Here is a 25,068-nt window from a genome sequence, read left to right on the forward strand (position 1 = left end):
AAATAGATGTTGGTGAGTAGCACTGTAGTAAGAGATTGCTATGGGTACCTTTAAGAGTGATGTAATAGTTTGTTTAAAAATGGCAAAACTTAAAATATATCCTTTGCACATATTTAACATTTTAATGAAAAAATTTAAAAGTCAACTTAAAATTTTGTGAAAGAGCATTTAGTTTAATAAAACTTTTTAAAGATACACTAACATAAAAGTTTGAAGACCTCATGACCTGGAGGAATTGTCTTGTAACCTAAATATATTATGTTCTATTCATCTCCGTTACACACTCCTTCAGCTCTTTTTAATGCCTAGAGCGTCCTTTGAAGTTGATGAAAACCTTTTACCAAGAAGGAAGGAAGTATTAGAGAAAGGGGTGATAGAAACCCATCAATTGTAGTGTCTCCAAAGGGGATATTTAAATGAGTAATCAATTTTATTCTTCTCTTCATCATGTTCAGGGAACTTCCATCTTGCTTACTTATTCAATTTCAAAATTGCATCTCTCATAATTGCTTTTGGGCCTACATACAACATTGATGAGTAAAAAAGTATTTACGTTACAACTTCCCACTGTAATAACCCTAGAAAAAAGAGAAAGGAGAGTAAGATTTTCTAAGTGAGAAAATGAAACAGGACAATTGCTTTCACCTTGGAAACGGAAAGCAAGATGACCGACTGACAGAGGCATAACCAAGATACAAAGAATGAGGGACCAAATCACTTCTGACTAGCTGTGTGTTCTTAAAGTTAGTAATTTAACCTCCCTGAGACATAGTTTCCTCAAAAAAGAAGGGGAAAAAAATGGCCTTAGATGTCACTGTCAGGTATGAATGAGATTAAGTGTGAAAAGTGTGGCAAAATGCTCAATAATAAAAAAAAATTGTAAGAAATCTGTGAAGTTGGCCAGGAAAGGGAAGAAACTTATTGAAAAAATAAGGCCAAGAGATTCACTTTAATATATTATAGTTTTCCTCTTCTAAGCAGTGCCCTTTAAAGCTATATGATTATTTCAGAGATACTGTCATTGCTAAGACATTTCAGTATCTTCTGTTTTGTGATTGTCTTCAAAACACAGTAATTTAGAATACTCTGTCTCTTAAAGAATTTTAATAAAGTTTTGGTTTTGAGATAATTGTAGATTCACATGCAGTTGTAAAAAAATAATACAGAGAGATACTGTATACCCTTTCCCCTGATTACAACATCTTGCAAAACTGTAGTATGATATTACAACCAGGATATTGACATCGATACAACCCACTGATCTAATTCATGTTTCCCCAGTATTATTTGTGTGTGTGTGTGTGTGTGTGTGTGTGTGTGTTAGAAGACATTTAATTTTGTAAAGAAAATATAAAAGAGAACTTTCATAATTTTCAATTATCAGTCCCCTGCCTACCTATTCAGAATCTGGATCAGAATTTGAGGACCCTTAAAAAAGGAAAATAGATGGAAATATTCAGAAGATTCACTGCTTGGTAAAATTCTCCCGAGCTTGGGAAAACCTTAATAAAATACAAAATGTACAAACCAGAAAGGAAAATTTTGACCCATTGTGGTATTTCAAAATTAAAACCTTCTGTATGAGAAAATACACCATTAACAAAGCTTAAAGGCAAGATATAGGCTGGACGAAAATATTTGCTACAGATATAAAAGGCAAAGCATTAGTATCGAAAATATACAATGAGATTCTGTAAATGGACATGAAGACAAAAAAAAACACTATAGAAAAATGAAGTCTCTAGGCTAATACTTGATTCATAGAAACAGGGGTATAAACAAAAGTATAAGTGAAAACAATGCTCAGTTAGGGAAATGCAAGTCAAAATAACAAAATATTACCTTTTATTATTTGTAAAAATCTGAAAGTTGATAATATAAAGTGGAAGTGGAGAAAATAATAATAATAGCACCTATTAATTGAGTGTTATGTGTGAATTATCAAATTTAATCCTCAAAACAGAGCTATGAGGCAGGTGATGTCAGTGTAAGTTGAATTAGCTGCATCAGAGGGCAGTTTGGTAGTATCTATTAAAACTTAAAATGTGGGGCTTCCCTGGTGGTGCAGTGGTTGGGAGTCTGCCTGCCAATGCAGGGGACATGGGTTCGAGCCCTGGTCTGGGAAGATCCCACATGCCGCGGAGCAACTAAGCCCATGAGCCACAACTACTGAGCCTGCGCGTCTGGAGCCTGTGCTCCGCAACGGGAGAGGCCGCGACAGTGAGAGGCCCGCGCACCGCGATGAAGAGTGGCCCCCACTTGCCGCAACTAGAGAAAGCCCTCACACAGCAACGAAGACCCAACACAGCCGAAAATAAATAAATAAATTAAAAAAAAAAAACAACAAAACTTAAAATGTGCATACCCCATGACTCAGCAATTCACTTCTTAACATCATCTACCCTGGAGACCTACTTGTTCATGCACACAAAGAAGCATGTACAAGAATGTTTGCTGCAGCAGTATCTGTAACAGTGAAAAATTGGAAATGAACTAATTGTCCGATAATAAGAGAGTGGTTAATTGTCTAATTCATACAGTAGCTCAAATGAGTGAATATAGCTATAGATACTAACCTGGATAGATCTCCAAAATATATCATTGAGTAAAAAAAGCAGGTTATAGACCAATATGATTTATGTTAAACACATAACATCATCACTATACATTTTACTATACAGCATATCTACATGTATATAATATATATATTAATCTTAATTAAACTTAATTCTTATTGAGAAGAAACTAAAGCTCAGAGAGTCTAAGCAACTTTCCTTTTGATATTTATGAGACATCTCAAAGCATTGTAATTACTTGTTGTTTATGTGCAATGGCAGAAGGATACACAGGGATAAATCAGGCTGCTAATCCCAGTTCTGCTACTAACTGGCTGTATTATTATTGATAAGCCAATTACCCTCTCTGACTCTTATTATTCCAATTGAAAAATGGCAATAATAATACCCATCTCTCTTACAGGGTTTTTTCAGGATAAAACAGGGTACCATATATAAAGATCTTTTTTATATATATAAATTTATTTATTTATTTTTGGCTGTGTTGGGTCTTCGTTGCTGCGTGCAGGCTTTCTCTAGTTGTGGTGAGTGGGGGCTACTCTTTTGTTGCGGTGCGCGGGCTTCTCATTACGGTGGCTTCTCTTGTTGTGGAGCCTGGGCCCTAGGTGAGCGGGCTTCAGGAGTTGTGGCACACGTGCTCAGTAGTTGTGGCTCACGGGCTCTAGAGTGCAGGCTCAGTAGTTGTGGCACATGGGCTTAGTTTCTCCACAGCATGTGGGATCTTCCCGGACCAGGACTCGAACCCGTGTCCCCTGCATTGGCAGGCAGATTCTTAACCACTGCGCCACCAGGGAAGCCCTATAAAGATCTTAGTACTGTACCTGGTGCAAAGCAAGCCCTCAAAACATGGTAGCTATTCTTCTTCTTTTTTTAAGCTATTCTTCTTAATAACACTGAGAAAGTGAAAGAAAAACAGCACTGGTGATTAACTCTGGGAATGTTCACTGAGAGGTTTATTAGGAAATATCTTAGTTGAGCTTTGTTCATAAGGATAGGAAAGGTGTTGTAGGCTGTAGAAGTAGTATACCTGCATGTTGGAATGCAAACTGGGGCGAAACACAGTGGGAAATTTGATGACCTACTTTTGGCTGAGTAAAGAAGTGGCAGGGAGAGGGAGTTTGGGTGAGATTGTGGAAGAACTTGGTTGCTTTGCTCTGGTATTTGGGTAATTCTATTGATCAAGAGGAATACAGAAGGATTTTAAATAGTTATGATTAACCCAAGATGGCAGAGTTGAGCATTTATTGTAGCAGGAGGACTAGGAGGCTTTAACTGAGGATGTGGCAAGGAGAGAAGAAGCCAAGCAGAGTCTGAATAGTAGGTTCAAACCAATAATTAAAAGCATGGTACTTGCTACAAAATCTAGTGACTCATGTGTCATAAAACAGTAAGGAGAACCAGGGAAAAGTGAGAGGAGGTAGATCATACTAAGAATTGTATAGAGTATATTACAAATCCTGCCAAAAACATTATTATTTCTCGTGGCAGTAGCCATATATACATATATACATGCATCATAGCCATATATATATAATATATATAATAACCATATATATATATAATTGAAGTACAGTTGATTTACAGTGTTTCAGGTGTATAGCAAAGTGATTCAGTTATTTATATATATATATATATATATTCTTTTTCAGATTCTTTTCCCTTATAGGTTATTATAAGATATTAAATATAGTTCCCCGTGCTATACAGTAGGTCCTTGTTCTTTATCTATTTTATATATAGTAGTATGTATCTGTTAATCCCCAATTCCAAATTTATCACTCCCCCCCTTTCCTCTTTGGTAACCATAAGTTTGTTTTCTATATCTGTGAGTCTGTTTCTGTTTTGTAAATAAGTCCATTTGTATCATTATTTTAGATTCCACACATGATATCATATGATGTCTTTTTCTGCCTGACTTACTTCACTTAGTATGATAATCTCTAGGTCATCCATGTTGCTGCAAATGGCATTATTTCATTCTTTTTTATGGCTGAGTAATATTCCATTATATATATATATATATATATATATATATATATATATATATATATATATATATATATACACACACACACACACACACCACATCTTCTTTATCCATTCATCTGTCGATGGACATTTAGGTTGCTTCCATGTCTTGGCTATTGTAAATAGTGCTGCTATGAACATTGGGGTGCATGTATCATATATTTTAAAGAACTTAAGAGGAAACATTTGTCTTTTATATTTACCCAGATATTTACCATATCTATTGCTTCATTTCAGAAGATCCAAGTTTCCCTCTGGTATCGTTTCTCTTCATCCTGAAGAACTTCCTTCAGCATTTACTGTAAAGCAGTTTTCTGGTGACAAATTCTATTAGTTGTCCTTCATCTGAGAATGTCTTTATTTTGCCTTCATTCCTGACAGGTATTTTTTCTGGATATAGAAGTTGGGGTTGGCAGTTCTTTTCTCTCAGAACATTAAAGATGTTCTACTGTCTTGGCCTCCATGGGTTTTGATGGAAAATCTGAAGTCATTTAAATCTTTATTGTCCTATATGTCATGTTACCCTATCCGCTTTCAAGAGTTTTTCTTTTTCTTTGGTTTTCAGCAGTTTGATTATGATGTGTCTAGGCATATTTCTATTTGAATTTTCTGTTTGGGGCCTGATGAGCTTCTTAAATTTATAAATGTATGTCTTTTACTAAATTTATGGAAATTTTCCTCATTATTTCTTCAAGTACATTTTGTTTATCAGTTGTTTTCTGCTTTCATTCCAGGACTCCCAAAGACCCACGTTATACCATTTGTTATTGTCCCACAAATCCCCAAAGCTTTGTTCAAATTTCATTATTCTTTTTCTCTGTTACTTAGATTGTATATTTTCTATTGATCTATATATCTTCAAGTTCATTGACTCTTCCTTCTGTCATCTCCATTGTACTATTGAATCCATCTAATGATTTTAAAATTTCAGATATTGTAGTTTTCAGTTCTAGGAGGTCCATTTGGTTACATTTTACATCTTATACTTCTCTTTTAAGAACGTAATCTTTTCATTTACTTCAAGCATGTTTATCTTTACCTCATGGAACATAGTTAAAATATCTGCTTTGAAGTCTGTTGTTGTTGTTGATACTTCCAATATTTAAGTCATTCAGGGATTGTTATCTCATGATTTTCGTTTCTCTTAAGAATTGACTACAATTTCTCTGGCTCTTTCTATATTGAGTAATTTGGGATTGTATCATGGGCATTGTGAGTGTTCTGGTATATAGACTCTGGGTCCTGTTATAATCCTCTAGAGATTTTTTATTTTATTTTCGTTTGTTTTAGTAGGGAATCAACCCAGTTAGGTTTAAACCACAATGTCTGCATTACCTGCTCTTGGTGGTGGTTTCAGTCTCAGTTCCATTTCCTGGACCTTTGCTATGCTGGTTTGGATGTGTAGTCCACACATGCATAGCCCACGAGTGAGCCTGAGATTATTTGGGTTCATACACAGAATTAGGGGGATCCCTTTCTTTGCCTCTCTTCTTTCCAGGGTTTTCTTTACTCTATGGCCCACAAGGTTCTCTTTCTTGATTTCTCTGGCCAGTAAAATTCAGTTGGGCAATTCAAGAAATTAGACCTACTTTGGGGGCAAATCCATGTAAGAAAAGAGATTTTAAAAATTCAGAAACTCTTCTCCCTGCAGGTCATTTCTCCAATTTTTGACTTCCCTCCATAATTTGCCTGCTATTCTTTATTCTTTGGAGTCTTCAGGTAGTTGTTTGTGTGTGTGTGTGTGTGTTGTCCTGTTTTCAGTTGTAATCAGCAGGAGAGATGGTCTGTTATTGGGATTAGGTTGCCATGTCAAAAAGAGAACCTCATTTATCGTTTTTATCATACTCATGTTAAAGTATTTGTTGAAATGTCCTGTAATGTGATATTCATTTGCTAATTGTTGAGTGTGTTGGTTTTCTTTACTGCCAAAAGTTTTATTTGTTTTGGAATTTTGTTTTGTAAATTCATTTTGAGAAGGTATCTTTGTTATATCTCTTTCTCTCTTCTTCTCATTTCATTAATGCAATCTGTAACTTATAATCTATGAACTATCCTAGCAACTTTCATGTAAGTATAGTACTGTTACTACTAAGTATTAATAATATTTAGTACTAATATCTAACATTTATATGTCTTATACTACCTGCCAGGTTTTAGTTCAAGTGGTTTAAATTTAATTTTTATACTTTAAAATAACTTTTTATATATGTGCAAAGTGTCTTGCTAGGATTTTGATAGAAATTGCATTAAGTCTATAGATCACTTGGGGAGAAGTGACATCTTTACTATGTTCAGTGTTCCAATCCATGAGCACAATATGTCTCGCTATTTTATTAGATCTTCTTTGATTTCTATCTTCGGCATTTTGTAGTTTTCAGCACACAAGTCCTATATATTTTTTTGTTAGATTTATACCTGTTTCAGTTTTTGAGTTAATGTAAATGATACTGTGTTTAAAATTTTTGTTTCCGTGTGTTCATTGCTAGTGTATAGAAATACATTTGAGATTTGTATGTTTATCTTGGTCCTTTGATCTTGCTGAGTGCACTTATTAGTTGTAGGAGGGTTTTTTTTGTTTGTTTCTTGGATTTTGATATATTCCTCGGGATTTTCGATAGAGACCATCATGTCATCTGCGAAGAGGGATGGTTTTATTTCTTTCTTTCCAATTTGAATGCGCTTTATTTCCTTTTCTTGCCTTGTTGAGCTGGCTTGAACTTCCAGTACTGTGTTAAATAAGAGTGGTGAAAGTGGGTATCCTTGCCTTGTTCCTTGTTAAAGGCATTCAGTCTTTAATCATTAAGACTGATGTTTTCTGTAGGAGCTTTTGTAGAAACTCTTTATCAAGTTTAGGAAGTTCCCCTTATTTCTAGTTCGCTGAGAATTTTTGTCATGAATGGCTATTAGATTTTGTCAAATCCTTTTCTGTGTCAATTGATATTATCATGTAATTTTTCTACCCAGTTTTAAATGCACTGATACCTGAACACCCAAATTTGATGAGGATAAATTAGAGGAAATTATTCATTTTCCAAAAGGATTGAGTTCCTTTAGTAAGTTTTCCAGTACACTTAAATTTAATGTTTTTATTTTATAATATTAAGAGGGGCAAATCAATTTTCAGTCTTTTCAGCAGCATATCTAATGTGTAAAGCCAATGTACCTATTCATTATTACTGATTACTTTTCCCAGAATTTTCTAGAACATAGGATTTGACAAAAGAATTTGGACTGTTTCTGGATGTGAAAAGCCAGTATAGATGAATTATTTGGAGATCAAAATTTTGAATGTCTGACACATTTAGATGGCTTATGGATTTGCTAGAATAGAATATTTGAAATTAAAACACTCCAGAAAAATCCATGGCTTATGGGCACAATATTGTTAGGACTCATAAGAACCAAGTGACAGTAAGGAGCAGCTCTTATCCTCACTGTCTCTTATCAAGCTTCTGCCTGTTCTTGTGGTGTATTAGGTCATCCACTGGAAATGATTATTAAAATGCCCTGAAGTCTTTATTCAAACCACATTTTTCTTTTTAACACTCAGCTTAGAATTAGTTCTGCCAGTACAGTGCTAGACTGCCTGAGAGGTATGTGTGTGTGTGTGTGTGTGTGTGTGTGTGTGTGTGTGTGTGTATGCTCATGTGCACACACTTCTGTACCATTTTGGGTTTCCCAGGCTATATTTGCTGATGAATAGTTTCAGTTGATAGATATTTCCACAGCCTTTCATTTCCCTGAGATTTGGTAATGCCTACTTATGATTAATTTTATTAGCCACTTATGTAGTTTGAAATCAGATTTACTATAAAATTAGTCCCTCAGTTTTACAATTTGGCAATAAATATTTTGGCCTTTTTTTTCTTTTTCCTTCTGTCTCTTTGTTTTAAGTTGAGTGAGTTTTTACTTCTCAGTTTAGGGTGATACATAACCCATGTTCACAAAGTAAGGTGTGAAAAGTAATGTCATAACGGTTTTGTGTTTTATAATTTACCTGAAATTTACAACATATGAATGCTTTGTCTTTCTCATGTAAGTAGAGAATGTATCTCTAGATCAGTGGTTCTCGAACTTGAGCATGTATCAGAAATACCCTGGAGGATTTGTTAACACACAAATGCTGGGCCCCAACTGCAGAGTTTCTGATTCTGTAGGTCTAATGTGGGGCAAGGAATTTGCATTTCTAACAAGTTCCAAGTGATGCTGAGGCTGCTTCTTCAAGGACCATACTTTGAAAACTTTCGCTCTAGGAAGATGGCAAAATGGATTTTAATCCTGATTTGGGTACAAATTATTTGAGTGAGCTTAAGCAAGTCATATATATTCTATTCTTCAGTTCCTTCATCTGATAATTAAGATCAGTGATATCAGGTCAACCTACTTTGTAGAGTTTTTGGGAGGAGCGAGTGGAATAATGCATATGAAAGTGTTTTTAAAATTAAAAGAAATAAACACTTGTATGAAATTGTGAAATGTTTTCAGAGGTTCTGAAAGAATGATAATGTAAGAAATATTCACTTAAAAATACGGTGGCTCACACGATATTTGCGATTTTATGTCCCTCATATTTTTTCCCTCTCTTTCCAGTTTTATAGCACATCAATGATTGCCTTTTTGTTTTTATCAAGCAGCAAATAAGTGGTCGGTGAATCAATAAACTCTTTGGCCTTGAGTGTCTGATTTTGCTTTTTCCCAAACATGGTCTCTGGGTAGCTTTCTGTTTTCTCCCAATGCTTATTGCAGAAATATTTCACAGGGAATGGGATGACACTAAGCTTCAGGATATTGCTTCTTTTTCCTAAACAAACATCCTTATCACTAGAGGACAATCCTGCCTTAGTCGATGACATATTAATTGATATAAATAAAGGTGTTCCTGTTAGTCTCTTTCAGCTATTCACATTTCCTACCTATAAATCAGTGAAAGATACAATATGAACTTGATTGCTTAGAAAGACATGAAGGCAGGGAGGACAGGTTGCACTTCAACATTAAATATTAAAGGACAAGCTTGCGATCAAAGCCATACCATTTGCTTCATTTGATCTATTGTTTTTAAACTGAAGGGAGTCTGGAAAAAGGAATGATCATGTCGTGCCAATAGCTAATAAGGAAAATTTTTCAGCATTTTGTATTTGTATCAAATATAATAATGAGGTGGGGGGTTTTTTGTTCATATAAATCTGTACAGCAATCATTTCTCTCATTTGAATGCTAATTACATTCTCAATGTATGAATTAATTATAACTTCTATTGACTATGTTGATATTGTTTAGAAAAATTATCTCTCAGATCAGATGAAAAATTTTGCCTATGTATGAAAGGCTCAAGTGACTTGTTCTGGCATATGGCATTAATATTCCTTCGTGTAAGCTTCATAAAACATTAAAACCAAATTAAACTCAGAAAGGGGACCAACCCTGCCGATTTATTTATTTAAAGTCGAGAGAGGAGACCCCCTTTCTTTTTGTATGTGTAGATAAAGACGTATGTCTGTCCCACTGCCTTTTTGCAGCATTTTTAGAGGTTTCATCAAATCCACCTAAAATGATTATCTTCAAAGCTAGAGCAGGATTTATTAAACCCTGAAGTGTTTTGGGCAAAGGCAGTAATTTTGTGTGAGCATGCTTTGTCTAAAGCTGTTTTGAACATTCCCTGTTCCAGAGAGAGAGAGAGGGAGAGAGATCCCCCAATATAGGAAGAAAGACTAAGAGTAAATGAGAGTTGACACTTTCCGCACAGTTCTTGCTCAAAAAGCTAGAAGATTTCCAAGTGCTTCATTGCCCCTTCTTGCATCTTCCCCTTTGGGACTGAAGTATAGTGTAGAGAAGCCTGTGGTGTGGGGGACTAAAATGTAAAGAAATCTATGATGATAATTGACCCTGAGTTATGCTTCTGGAAGAGAGACAATAGAATTTAACTTCCATTTGTTACCATTCCTTTTTGGGTCAAAGAGATTCCTAGCCTGGTAAAAACAGTTGGAAACAGTCAATATTCTGATAACTCCCCAATATATATCTTATTCATTTATTCATTAATTTATTTGACAAATATTTATTAAATGCTTACCATGTGCCAAGCAGTGTTTTAGTTGCTGAAGCTACGGTAGTGGATAAAGCAAAGTCCCTAATCCCAAGAAGTTTACATTAGTGGAAGGAGGCAAACAATAAACCAAAATGTAAGGAAAGTTTAAGCATATCAGAGGGTGTCAAATGCCAAGGAGAAAAATGAAGCAGGGTGCTATGGTATGAATGTTTGTGTCTGGTCCCCCAAATTCATATAATTTTTTTTTTGGCCACACCATGCGGCTTGTGGGATCATAGTTCCCTGACCAGGGATTGAACCCAGGCCCTGGCTGTGGAAGCATGGAGTCCTAACCACTGGACTGCCAGAGAATTCCCCAAATTCACATGTTAAAGACTAAACCCCAATGTGATGGTATTAGGAGATGGGATTTTGAGAGGTGATTAGGTTATGAGGGTGAAGCCCTCATGAATGAGATTAGTGCCCTTGTAACAGAGACCCCCAAAGAGCTTCCTCACCCCTTCTGCCATGTGAGGACACAGTGAAAAGGTGGCCATCTGCGAATCAGAAAGTAGATCCTTACCAGGCACCTAACCTGCTGGCACCTTGATCTTGGACTTCCAGCCTCCAGAACTATGAGAAATAAATGTCTTATTTTTAAGTGACCTTGTCTGTGGTATTTTTTTATGGCAGCCCAAATGGACTAAGACATGGGGTAAGAGGGATAGGCAGGGATGGAGAATGAGGGTGGGGTTCCCTATGAGGAGGGAAGAGATCACTTCAGAACAAGATCCAAGGTGGGAGTGTTCTTGGCATGAACGAAAATAGTAAGGTCAGAGGGGCTGGAGAAAGGTGAATGAGGGAAAAGGTGGAAGGAGATGAGATCAGAGAAGTTGTGTGTATGTGTGTCTGTGTGTGTGTGTGTGTGTGTGTGTGTGTGTGTGTGTGAGGTGGGGGTGGGGATCAGATCATTTAGGGTCTTGTATTCTGTTATAAGGACATTGGCTTTTAAGTCAGAATAAGCTAGAAAACCATTAGAAGGTTTTGAATGGAGAAAAGATGTGACTTATTTCAGTTTAAATGAATCTGGATGCTCTGTGTAAAATAGACAGTGGGGGACGAGGGCAGAAGTGAGGAGACCTATTAGGAGGATTTTGCAATAACTCAGGGTAGAGATAATGATGGCCTGACCCAAGATAGTAGTGATGAAGGTGGAGAAAAGTGATTAATATATTGGATAAATTTTGAAGAAAGAGATTTGCTGATGGAATGCCTATGGAATATGACAGAGAGGAGGCATGATGACTCCAAGGTTGTTGGCCTGAATAAATGGAGTTTATATGTACTGAAGTGGTGAAGCTGGGGATTGAGCAGATTTCAGATGTGTGTAAAGTAACCAGGAAAATAGCTCCCCCCCCACAAAGAAAAAAAAACCTTTCTCCTGAGTATAGGCTCATATATCCAACTGATTGCCTGAAATCCTCACTTGGATGTCATATATTCTTCAAATGTAACACTTTAATGTGCAAAATGCAACTTCGATCCCTTGACTCAAACCTCCTCTTCCCCAGGCTGCCCCATTTCAGTAATCATTGCCATGTTCTACCAGGTTCTCAAGTCAGGAATTTTAGCATTCTTTTTTTTTTAGCATCTTTATTGAGGTATAATTGCTTTACATTGTTGTGTTAGTTGCTGCTGTATAACAAAGTGAATCTGCTATATGTATACATATATCTCCATATCCCCTCCCTCTTGCGTCTCCCTCCCACCCTCCCTATCCCACCCCTCTAGGTGGTCACAAAGCACCGAGCTGATCTCCCTGTGCTATGCGGCTGCTTCCCACTAGCTATCTATTTTACGTTTGGTAGTGTACATATGTCAATGCTATTCTCTCACTGCATCCCAGCTTACCCTTCCCCCTCCCCATGTCCTCAAGTCCATTCTCTACGTCTGCATCTTTATTCCTGTCCTGCTCCTAGGTTCATCAGAACCATTTTTTTTTTAGATTCCATATATATGTGTTAGCATACAGTATTTGTTTTTCTCTTTCTGACTTACTTCACTCTGTATGACAGACTCTAGGTCCATCCACCTTGCTACAAATAACTCAATTTCGTTTCTTTTTATGGCTGAGTAATATTCCATTGTATATATGTGCCACATCTTCTTTATCCATTCATCTGTCGATGGACACTTAGGTTGCTTCCATGTCCTGGCTATTGTAAATAGAGCTGCAATGAACATTGTGGTACATGACTCTTTTTGAATTATGGTTTTCTCAGGGTACATACCCAGTAGTGGGATTGCTGGGTCATATGGTAGTTCTATTTCTAGTTTTTTAAGGAACCTCCATACTGTTCTCCATAGTGGCTGTATCAATTTACATTCCCACCAACAGTGCAAGAGGGTTCCCTTTTCTCCACACCCTCTCCAAATTATTATTCTTGATTCTTCCTACTTCATCACCTCCCTACATCCAGTTCAGCTATAAATGTTGTTTTTACTTCCAACATATCTTTGAAAAACCCTCCACTTGTCTTCATCCCCACTGCCATTGCCCTGATCCAAGTCACCATCATTTATTAATCTGAACCAGGGCCATAGCTTCCTAACTAGCTTTCATGCTTCTGTTCCTGCCCACTCCCTATTCATTCTCTACATCTCAGCTAGAAGAAACACTCTACAATGGCAAATATGATTATTTCATTCTTCTGCTTAAAACCCTTCAATTGGTTTCCACTTCTCTTAGGATAAAATGAAAAATCTTTCTAATGGCCTAACGGACCCTGCATGAGTTGACTGTAGACTCCTCTCCCATCTCATCTTTTTTGACCATCCCACTTGCCGTCTGTGGTCCAGCCACATGGGGCTTTTTTCATTCACTTAAATTTGCCCAGCTGCTTCCCACCTCCAAACTTTGCTCCTTCTTTTCAACTTCAGTAGCCTCCTCCTCAGAGAAGCCTTCCTTGTCTGAGTCTATTCATGCATGCCCTGTTGCTGAATGTATGTTGTGTAACCCAAGACATTGAAAAGGTGGAAAATTAATTGTGCCAATCTGGGTGATAGAGAGAAATCAACTTTTCCAAATGAATGTCTTGCCTTAAACTCTCTATTTCCTAAAATATTTTTCCTAATTGGTATTTTCAAGTGTAATATTGTAAGAACACTATTTCAATATTTGATGTTGTGTGCTATAAAGGGATTTTGGGGGAATTTGCAACAGGATATTTAAGATTGTGGATACTTTAAAAAATGCAATAAACATCTCTGTATTTGGAAACAAAATTTGAAACAATCTCTATTCATCACCCTGTTCTATTTTTCCTTGATCTGGATCACTATTTGATACTATCTGTTTTACTATATATTTACTTGTTTCCCTTTCTAGACTGTAAACTCGATGATAGCAGAGATTATAGCTGTTTTATTTACCACTCTGTACACAGTGTTTAGTACAAGCTCTTGTCCTTTGGAGATGCTCATTCCTGAGACAGATGTTATAGGGCAGAAAATCTCTAAAATTTGGGCTAGTGTTGGTCAGAGAAGATACCGTCATGAATTTGTGACCAAATGAGAAAAGACAATGTAGTGTTTAGATATGTGTTACTTTAAGACTCTACTTTAAGTAAAAACTACTTTCTTAGAAAGGACTGACCTTTATTTTGATATTATATCCCTGTGTATGGTAAAATGTCCCCATTAAATATAAAAACAGTGATAGTAAATGGCAGTTCTTTTAAAGTACTCTTAACTGCCAAAATAAAAAATTTGTAGCTCTATTTTTGGTCCCATGCATGCCCTTTTTCTTAATTCTGCTGTCCTAAGAGAGGCAAGTCTGGAAACCATTACTTAAAACAATGCAAGCTGAATAAGGTACAGTTGCTGCCATCAAGAATTCAAAAAAACTAATGCAACGGAATAAAATCAGGACACAAATTTGAGGCCTGATCTGAGGGGCTGCTGTAGACTGTGTCCCCCTCAAAATTCGTATGTTGAAACTTAATCCCCAATATAATGGTATTAGGAGGTGGAGGGCCTCTTCATGATCATCAGTTCATGAGGATGGAGTGCTCATGAATGGGATTAATGCCCTTATAAAAGAGGTCCTGAGAATGTAAATTGGTACAGCCACTCTGTAAAACAGTTATGGAGGTTCCTCAGAAAACTAAAAATAGAGCTGCCATGTGATCCAGCAATCCCACTCCTGGACATATTTTTGGACAAAACTCTAATTCAAAAAGATACATGCACCCCTATGCTCATAGCAGCACTATTTACAATAGCCAAGACACAGAAGCAACCTCAGTGTCCATTGACAGATGAATGGATAAAGAAGATGTGATATATATACACAATGGAATATTACTCGTCCATAAAAAAGAATGAAATAATGCCATTTGCAACAACATGGATGGACCTAGAGATTATCATACTAAGTGAAGTAAGTCAGAAACAGAAAGACAAATACCATTGATATCACTTATATGTGGAATCTAAAATACGACATAAATGAACTTATTTATGAAACAGAAACAGACTCAGACCTAGAGAACAGACTTGTGGCTGCCAAGGGGGACAGGGGGTGGGGGAAGGATGGACTGGGAGTTTGGGATTAGCAGATGCAAACTATTATATATAGAATGGGTAAACAATAAGGTCCTACTCTATAGCACAGGGAACTAACTATATTCAATATCCTATGATAAACCATAATGGAAAAGAATATGAAAAAGAATATATATATATATATATACACACACACATATGTGTGTGTGTGTGTGTGTGTGTATAACTGAATCACTTTGCTGTACACCAGAAACTAACACAACATGGTAAATTAACTATACTTCAATAAAAAATAAAATTTTAAAAAGTATAGAATTTAAAAATAAAATTCTAGTTAGATGAAGTCTCCAAAGGATGGCATGAATAAAGTGTTATAATTGGCAAAAAAAAAGAGGTCTCAGAGACTCCCTTACCTCTTCTGCCATGACAGGTTACTGGACAAGATAACCATCTACGTATCAGAAAGTAGGCCCTTACTGGACACTGAATTGGCCAGCACCTTGATCTTGAATTTCCCAACCTCCAGAACTATAAGAAATAAATTTCTGTTGTTTATAAGCTACCCAATCTATGGTATTCTGTTATAGCAGCCTGAACTAAGACAGGCACAGTATTGGAGAAATCCAATGTGTCATGCATATGAGTGTATGGAGAGTAGGGAAGTGATGAGTGAGTGGTGTAATGAAAAAATCCTCATGAAGTCTGAATTTTGAAATAGACATGAAAAAAGAGGGAGGAGTTTGAGAATTATGTGGAGAGAATATTCCAGGCAGAGGGTACACAGGAATAAATATGTAGGGAGGTTGGAAAGTATGGATTGAATATGGAAGTCAGCATTTAGAAGTCTAGTTTAGTTGGGGTTTAAAGACTACATACTAGAAAGTAGTGAGGAAGAATGGCTGAAAGATGAATTGAGGTCCAGTTGTAAAGGGCTTTGGTTTGAGGAGCTTGGGCGTATCTCCTCAACTGATAGCAATGAGTCAATAAGGCGATAAGCCATTGGAAGTTTGTTGAGAAAGGTAATATTATCTAAGCTGAACTTTAATGAATTACTTCAGGACTAGGTGTAAAACGAATGGTTTAGTGGTTTTAAAACATGTTCACAAAATCAGTGACATTCTTCCAACCAAGAAGTGGAGTCTACGTCCCTTGAATTATCCAAGAGAGTACAACAAAATCGGTAAGACTAGGTCATAAAAGGCCATATAGCTTCTTCCACTGTTTTTCTTGGATCTTTGAAATACCATCTGAGAAGTCCAATCCTCAGGCTGCCATTTTTTGAGAAAACTCAAGCCACAAGAAGAGGCTACATGTGGCTCTCTCACCAACATTTCCAACTCCACCCAGTATTCGAGTTATTCTAGCCCAGGTGCCAGGCTCGTGAGTAAACAAGTCTTCATATGATTCCAGCCACCAGCTGTTAAATCATCCCCAGCCTTCAAGTCTTTCCTGCTGAGGCCACATATATCATTAAGCAGATGCAATTCATCCCCACTCTACCCTCTTCAAATCCCTGATCCACCGAATCCATGAGCATAGAAAATGCTTGTTTCAGACCACTAAGTTTGGGGTAATTTGTTACACAGCAATAGATACTTGGAACAGATGGAATGTAGAGAGAACTAAGAAGCAGCGATCATCCTGGAAGTTCTAGTGGTGCTTTGCATAAGAGACATCTCCACCTCTATGGAATCTAGTTCAGAGATTGGGAAACCAGGCAGAAAACGTGATTCATGAGCTACTGTACCATATTTTAATTGAGCCTCATTGAATTTACTGACATTTGGAGTTTTATTAGTTCTTTGAGGTATATGGGCTAGACGAGGGTGACGAAAATATTGGCCACAAATATCTTTGTGACTTAGGGACAGGAATGGACTTCTTATAAAACACAAACACGTGGAAAATGACACCAAAATTAGAGACACTATGGACAAAGTTGATAGCAGGTTAAAAATGAGAGACAGCATTTGCCTGAAACTGACGTGGGATTAGTATCTAGAATATACAAGCAATTCCAACAAATAAGCAAGAAGAGGTGATACTCTTCATAGAAAATTGGGCAAAAATATGAATAAGAGATGTACAGGATAAACTCGAAAAGCCAACAAGCATATGTGAAGGAACTCAAAATCAAGAGTAATCAGAGAAATGAATATTAAAACAATAATGAGAATCCACTTTACACCTGACTGGGAAAAAATTGAGGAAATTTGGTAATGTCAATTATTGTTGGGAATGTGGGGATATATTGCTGATGAGAGTGAGGACCAGAGCAGCCACTCTGTTGGAGAACAATTTGGTATTCCTTAGGCTAAGCAGCAATATGAATACACTGTGACCTGTCAGTTCTTCATCTGGGAGTAATTTGTAATAAATCCTCACACAACTCCATAAAGGGAAATACATGAGGTTGTTAGTTACTTTATTGCAGTCATAATGATTTGACACTACTTGGACGTCCATTAACTGGGAAACTGGAGAAAAGAAATGTAGTGGATATTCATCATGGAGTATTATACAGCAAGTAGAAGCAAGAATTCAGAACATGTATGAATCCTAAAAGGAGTGCAAAGTCAAAAAAGTGAGAACAAAAGAGATAGATAACAAAGTATCAGTTTCATAAATTAAAATCTCATCAGTACAAAATAATGATCCACATTTTACAAGAGCTTAAATGAACCATCAAGAGAATAGTTGCTGAAGGGCAGGGTACTGGAAATGAGTAAGAGATGAATAGGGAATAAATAAGTAAATAAAATAAGAGAAGCCTTGCACAAACCAAAGATTATACCATGAACTGAAAGGTATGATGAATGTAACTTTCTGCACCTGAAATCCAAAGATCATAATGAAACCAATAAACTCGGTTCAAAGCTTCTGGCATCTCTGGTAGTTCTGATTAGTTTTAATTCTTCCTGGAATTAGATTATTTTGTCCTGTCTACATTTCTATCTGGATGTATACATTTAAGTCAGACTACCAGGTGTGGGTTACTAATATGCTACACATTTCTATCAAGGAATTTCACGAGAGCTCATTTGGTAATCTTGTGATTCTGCACCTTGATTCAAGTGACTTAAATTTTTCCTTGATTATGAAAATAATCCATATTCATTGTGGAACATTTAGAAAATACAAGAAAAAGGTCAAGAAAAAATAATTTAAAAAAGAATCAAGAAGAAAATAATCTCCACTATAATCTCACCACCCAGAAATAATTACAGTTAGTATTTGGATATATTTACTTCCAGTCTTTTTCTAAATATGTCTATGTAAGTATTAATATTAAACATGCATATAGATATGCAAATATATGTGCATATGTATAATTTTTTGCAATCATACTATATGCAAATTTCACTATTGTCAGAATTAAGTAGCTTATCTTTTATAATCTTTGCTTAGTTTACAGGTATTAATGGCATCTCATTATTTCAGTTTGCAGTTATTTGATTATGAGTAAAGTTTTATTTCTTATGTTTTTTAGAGATTTTTATTTTCTCTTTTGTGAATCGTTGTTTATTATTCTATAGGATTCTTGTTAAAAATCAATTGTTTATTTTCTCTATATATGAATATCATTAAATCTTTGTCATGCTTCTTTTAATTTAATTTAATTTATGCCAAAGTATTGTAGAATTATTTTTTATACAGTCAAAACTACTATCATTCTTTTCTGATTTTCCACAATAATCTTTAAGCTTAGAATGTCTTTACCCACCTATTTCTCTCTCTTGTCTTTGTATCTGTGAGTGTATTTATAATTTTTAAAATTTTATTCTTTGATCAAACCAGGAACTTATTTTTTATACAGTATGAGAAGGATGTCTACATTAATTTTGTCAGCCCCTGTCATTGAATAGTCCTTAATTTTCCTATTAATTCTCAATTCTTCCTTTATGATGAATTAATTCACACATACATGTACACACACATACACTTGTTTCTGTCTCTACTGTGGCATTAATCGATTTGTCCATCCTTGTGGCAGAATTAAAATGTTATCATTATTACAGGTTTACAATATATTTTAATATCTGGTAGGCAATTCCTGTAATACCCTTTTTCAAAACCATATTCTTATCTATTCACTTCTTTCCAGTTGAACTTCAGAATTATTTTAGGTTTCAAAATTAAATTCCATTTGGAATTTGACTGGCAATTATGTTGAAACAACACAATCACCTGGGAATAAACAGAATCATCAAGATATTTAGAATTTATATCCAAAATGATGTATTTCTTCATTTACATGAGTCATTTAAAAATCTATCAATAAAGTGTAGTCAATCTCTTCATATGCATTGTTCACATTGTCTTGAGTAAAGTTATTCTTGATGGCTGCTCTAGTCATCAACCACCATACAACCTGGCATCAAACTACTTCAACTGTGGCCATGATGGTCATCTCTGACTGACTATGAAAAGAAGGGTTTTGATGGAAACTGAGTTGGAGAGACTCACCCCCATCTGCTTTAGGAAGAAGTTGAAGTGCAGAATTGCAGTGGCTGCCTAGGTGTACTTTTCCCACAGACCTTGTAATCTCTAGGGGAAGACAGTGAGGGTGGGTCAAAGGCCCAACCAATATTCTGTCCTTCAAACTCTACCGTTATTCCAGAGGAGCGATCCATAATGTTTTTCTAAATTTAGTCTCATCTCCACTGCATTTCGTGGAAATTCCTTGTAGGATTCAGCCAATAATTAGGTATTACTCACATTTTCATTGGTACGGCTTTGTATCTTATTTTGCTCTTTTATGAGCATTTTAATGGAAACATGGGTCAGGACAGGCTAAGTACTGCTGCAGTAACAATCAATCACCCAGATTTCAAGAGATTAATACAAGACAAGTTTATTTTTCATTCTTATTGTTTGTCCAATACAGGTCATCTCGAGGAATCTCATTGTTGTAGGCTTAAGGAGATTCCATCTCAACACTGCTTGCATTATCACTGCAGCAGGGAAAAGAAATGTGGTGAATCACATTCTGACTCTTAAAGCTTCCACACAGAAATATCACTTTAACACTCTTTCATTGACCAAAGCAAGTCATACAGCCTTACCTGATTTCAAAAGGGGGAGGGAAGTATAATCCCATCATATGCCAGAAGGAGAGCAAGCTATTTGTGAACAGCCTGAATGACTAGCACACATTCACATTTTAAAAGTCTCATTTCAGTGACTTTTTAAAAATGTTGGTCACCTGGCTTCTTAATCATTTACAATAAATAGACTGGATCACTTATCAAGTGAGTAGTGCATTAGAAGCCAGAAAGGTGTTAATCCTCCTAGAAAAGCAATCTATTTTTAAAGGCAAAGACCAAATAAAACAGAAGTTATGTCTTTGATACTGGAAGGTCTATATTTCGGCATTTGGTATTCAGATGGAGATTGAAGGGGATAAACGTCTCTGCTGTTTTATCCATGGAACAACTGTAAAGCACAGGCATTCAGAACTTTTTTCATTGCCTGAATACTTTATTATGTACATTGACTTCTTCTTCCTTCCAAAGACAGAATCTCAATCTCAGAGCATGAGTGTAATCACTTGAATGCTGAGTGTCCTCTTCTATTAGTTTTTAGGCATTCACTGTTACTTTTTAACAACAGAGGAGAGGGAAATCCTGTTGCTCTAATATGTTATTTCAAACAATGCTGGACTGTGAGGCTGCCAACTCAGGCATCAGTTAAGTCGGGATCAGGGTGCATTGGGTAGTGAGTCGGGAGGGACAATCCACCTAATACATATCTCACACTGATTAAAATAAATGACTGCTCTGTATCTCTAACTGGTGTCAAAAGACATTTACAGTTTTCCTAGCTTGTTTCCCACGTCTGCTTGGCACCGAGACTGCCAGGATCAATGGTCCAATTTTAGTTCTACTTTCTTCTTCCATCATTCCCCTCATTCAGCTCTTCGGAAGTGAGTTAATAATGTAAAATCTGGCTGAATTAAATTCATTTAACTGTGCTGCCAGTTCTCTTCCCTTCATGCATTTTTAAAGAGATCTCAAAACAGTGATGGATTTCTAATGCTCTAGGAAAAGAAAGCAAGGATGAGACAGTAAACCTGAATGGGATAAATTGTTTATTATAATTACTCTGTTGAATTATCTCCCTTTTACCCAGAAGGAAGAGAAAATATCAACCTCTATAGACTTTGCAAGGGGTAATATGAGTGGTGGAAAAAATTGTATAAACTGCCTCTTTCATCAGTCAAAGAAGCGACACAGTGCAGCTTCACATGGAAAGCTGTGAACAGTAAAATACGAGGTAGGAGAGGGGTCCGTTTCTATAGCAACCTAGCATATTCCATCTAGGACGATGATGATTTTTTTCAACTTACAGTTAGAAATAAATTAGCAACCGGGCCTCAGACTGTGCTTGTGTTTGACACTGTAAGTATGTGAGCTACCTGAAAATATGGCCTAATTTGAACCCTATTCTTTGCTGTTATGTTGTCTCCAGTTCTTTCCAGAGCCTTTTGGCTTGTTAAGCTGACTGATGGAATTAGAGTGTAGAATCTTAAAGTAATGTTCAGAAGAAGAGCAAAAGACAAAATTTCTGTCAGATATCTCATAACAAAAGATTAAGATTTCAGTGAGCAGAGACCTTTTCATGGGGGAATATTCCTAGAAATTAAATATCAGTGTATTTATTAACTTGGGTGAGTCAGTTGGCATTTAATTGTTAAAGTCATCTGCTTTCAAAGCCAGGAGTTAGGAAGAAATTGTTCTTGGCCCTTTTCTTTGGAACTTCTTCTAGTCACAGGATTTTCCCCCCCATGGCAAACAAACAACACCTGGAATTTGGTTTGATTTCCAACCTCCCTACTTGCAATATCTGCTCCCATAGAGCTGTCTTGTTTATCCTAACTATAAAATGGTTCTAATGGTGTTATTGGTTTTTTTTTTTAATAAATTTATTTATTTATTTATTTATTTACTTTTGGCTAAGTTGGGTCTTTGTTGCTGCGCGCGGGCTTTCTCTAGTTGCGGTGAGCGGGGGCTACTCTTAGTTGCGGTGCGCAGGCTTCTTGTTGCGGTGGCTTCTCTTGATGTGCAGCATGGGCTCTAGGCGCGCGGGCTTCAGTAGTTGTGGCTCATGGGCTCAGTAGTTGTGGCTCGTGGGCTCGAGAGCGCAGACTCAGTAGTTGTGGCGCATGGGCTTAGTTGCTCCACGGCATGTGGGATCTTCCCGGACCAGGGCTCGAACCCGTGTCCCCTGCATTGGCAGGCGGACTCCCAAACACTGCGCCACCAGGGAAGCCTGGTGTCACTGGTTATTGACTCAGTTCTCTAGTTTATACTTTCATGACAAATGAGAGAGTTGAAAGACTCTGCATTCTGATTCCACACTTTCATATATTGGGTTCCTCACGTGGAACCAGGGACTACCCTGCTATTAGATACGTTCTTCATCACCACAGAGTTCCTGAGACGTCCTTTGTGCAATTTGGACACAAGTTGGAATGGCTCTGGAAACCGTGTTCCTGTTAATTTCACTTTTTTAGCAAGACTAGTCTGGAAATCCAGCCCACAGCAGTGGTGAAAAGCTGGGTGGTTTATTCAGTCTTTCACCTGGCGAAACAGCATTTGGTGGAGCTTTAAGAGTGCACATGCTCTTAATAAAATAGGAAATGCTTTTTCTATTAATAATGCAGCACACTTTGTCCTGTTGTCTCTGGATCCTTTTGCTGACTCAAAAAAAAAAAGAAAGGAAGAAAAATACTGTGGTGTACTTTTACACAAATCCCAAACACCTCTGGAGAGAGCACTATAGATCAGCCAGTGACAGAGGGAAGATTTAAAATTTGAGATGCAGGATTTGGGAGGAGTTTTCTATTACTCTGAGTTGACCTCTTTTTTTTTTTTTGTTATCTACCAACCATATGCCGCCCCATTCTTGAGAGTTAAGATCCTAATAGTGTCTCACATAAGACTTTTTGTGCTATATCAATGCACGAGCAACTTAACTTTGACAGGGCCATATCCCAAAGTTTTCACCTATGACTGGGCTATTGAGGTCAGTTAAATTGACCAAGTACCCCATCTAGTCATCCCAAGCCACCACCTAAAAAGTAAACTCCTCTGGTACCCTGTCTGCCCATGTATTCTTATTCCAATGTATTCCTCTCTCATGACCCTTTATTTGCTGCTGCCCTCCTTACACCCAACTTTTCCCTCCGAGCACAGAACTCCTGTTTCACTGTTGTAAAGATCCATTCTATCTTCAGCCTTGTCACAGAATTCCTTACCTCCTGACTCCAGCTGAAAAATGGTTATCTCCTAAGGGCTCTCCTGCAGCCTTCCTGAATGGTGGTGGTTGTTCTTCCATATTTCTTTTCCAGTTATCTCTTACAGCATCACAAACTATCAAAACTTAAGACTTTAAAACACCATTTACTTTTGAATTTTATTATTATTTTATACAGCAGGTTATCATTAGTTATCTACTTTATACATATTAGTGTATATATGTCAATCCCAATCTCCCAATTCATCCCACCACCCCCTCCCGCCAGCTTTCCCCTCTTGGTGTCCATACGTTTGTTCTCTACGTCTGTGTCTCTATTTTTGCCTTGCAAACCGGTTCATCTGTGACATTTTTCTAGATTCCACATATATGCGTTAATATATGATATTTGTTTTTCTCTTTCTGACATACTTCACTCTGTATACAGTCTCTAGGTCCATCCACGTCTCTACAAATGAATCAATTTCGTTCCTTTTTATGGCTGAGTAATATTCCATTGTATATATGTACCACAACTTCTTTATCCGTTCGTCTGTTGATGGGAATTTAGGTCGCTTCCATGACCTGGCTATTGTAAATAGTGCTGCAATGAACATTGGGGTGCATGTGTCTTTTTGAATTATGGTTTTCTCAGGGTATATGCCCAGTAGTGGGATTGCTGGGTCATATTGTAGTTCTACTTTTAGTTTTTTAAGGAACCTCCATACTGTTCTCCATAGTGGCTGTATCAATTTACATTCCCACTAACAGTGCAAGGGGGTTCCCTTTTCTCTACACCCTCTCCAGCATTTGTTGTTTGTAGATTTTCTGGTGATGCCCATTCTAACCGGTGTGAGGTGATATCGCATTATAGTTTTGATTTGCATTTCTCTAATAATTAGTGATGTTGAGCAGCTTTTCATGTGCCTCTTGGCCATCTGTATGTCTTTGGAGAAATGTCTATTTAGGTCTTCTGCCCATTTTTTGATTGGGTTGTTTGATTTTTTAATATTGAGCTGCATGAACTGTTTATATATTTTGGAAATTAATCCTTTGTCTGTTGATTTGTTTGCAAATATTTTCTCCCATTCTGAGGGTTGTCTTTTCATCTTGTTTATAGTTTCCTTTGCTTGTGCAAAAGCTTTTAAGCTTCATTAGGTCCCATTTGCTTATTTTTGTTTTTATTTCCATTACTCTAGGAGGTGGTTAAAAAAAGATCTTGCTGTGATTTACATCAAAGAGTGTTCTTCCTATGTTTTCCTCTAAGAGTTTTATAGTGTCTGGTCTTATATTTAGATCCTTAATCTATTTTGAATTTATTTTTTGGTATGGTGTTAGGGAGTGTTCTAATTTCATTCTTTTACATGTAGCTGTCCAGTTTTCCCAGCACCACTTATTGAAGAGACTGTCTTTTCTCCATTGTATATCCTTGCTTCCTTTGTCATAGATTAGTTGACCATAGATATGTGAGTTTATCTTTGGGCTTTCTATCCTGTTCCACTGATCTATATTTCTGTTTTTGTGCCAGTACCATATTGTCTTGATTACTGTAGCTTTGTAGTATAGTCTGAAGTCAGGGAGTCTGATTCCACCAGCTCCATTTTTTTCCCTCAAGATTGCATTGGCTATTTG

This window comes from Balaenoptera musculus, chromosome X (assembly GCF_009873245.2).
Source record: "Balaenoptera musculus isolate JJ_BM4_2016_0621 chromosome X, mBalMus1.pri.v3, whole genome shotgun sequence".
Taxonomy (NCBI): Eukaryota; Metazoa; Chordata; class Mammalia; order Artiodactyla; family Balaenopteridae; genus Balaenoptera; species Balaenoptera musculus.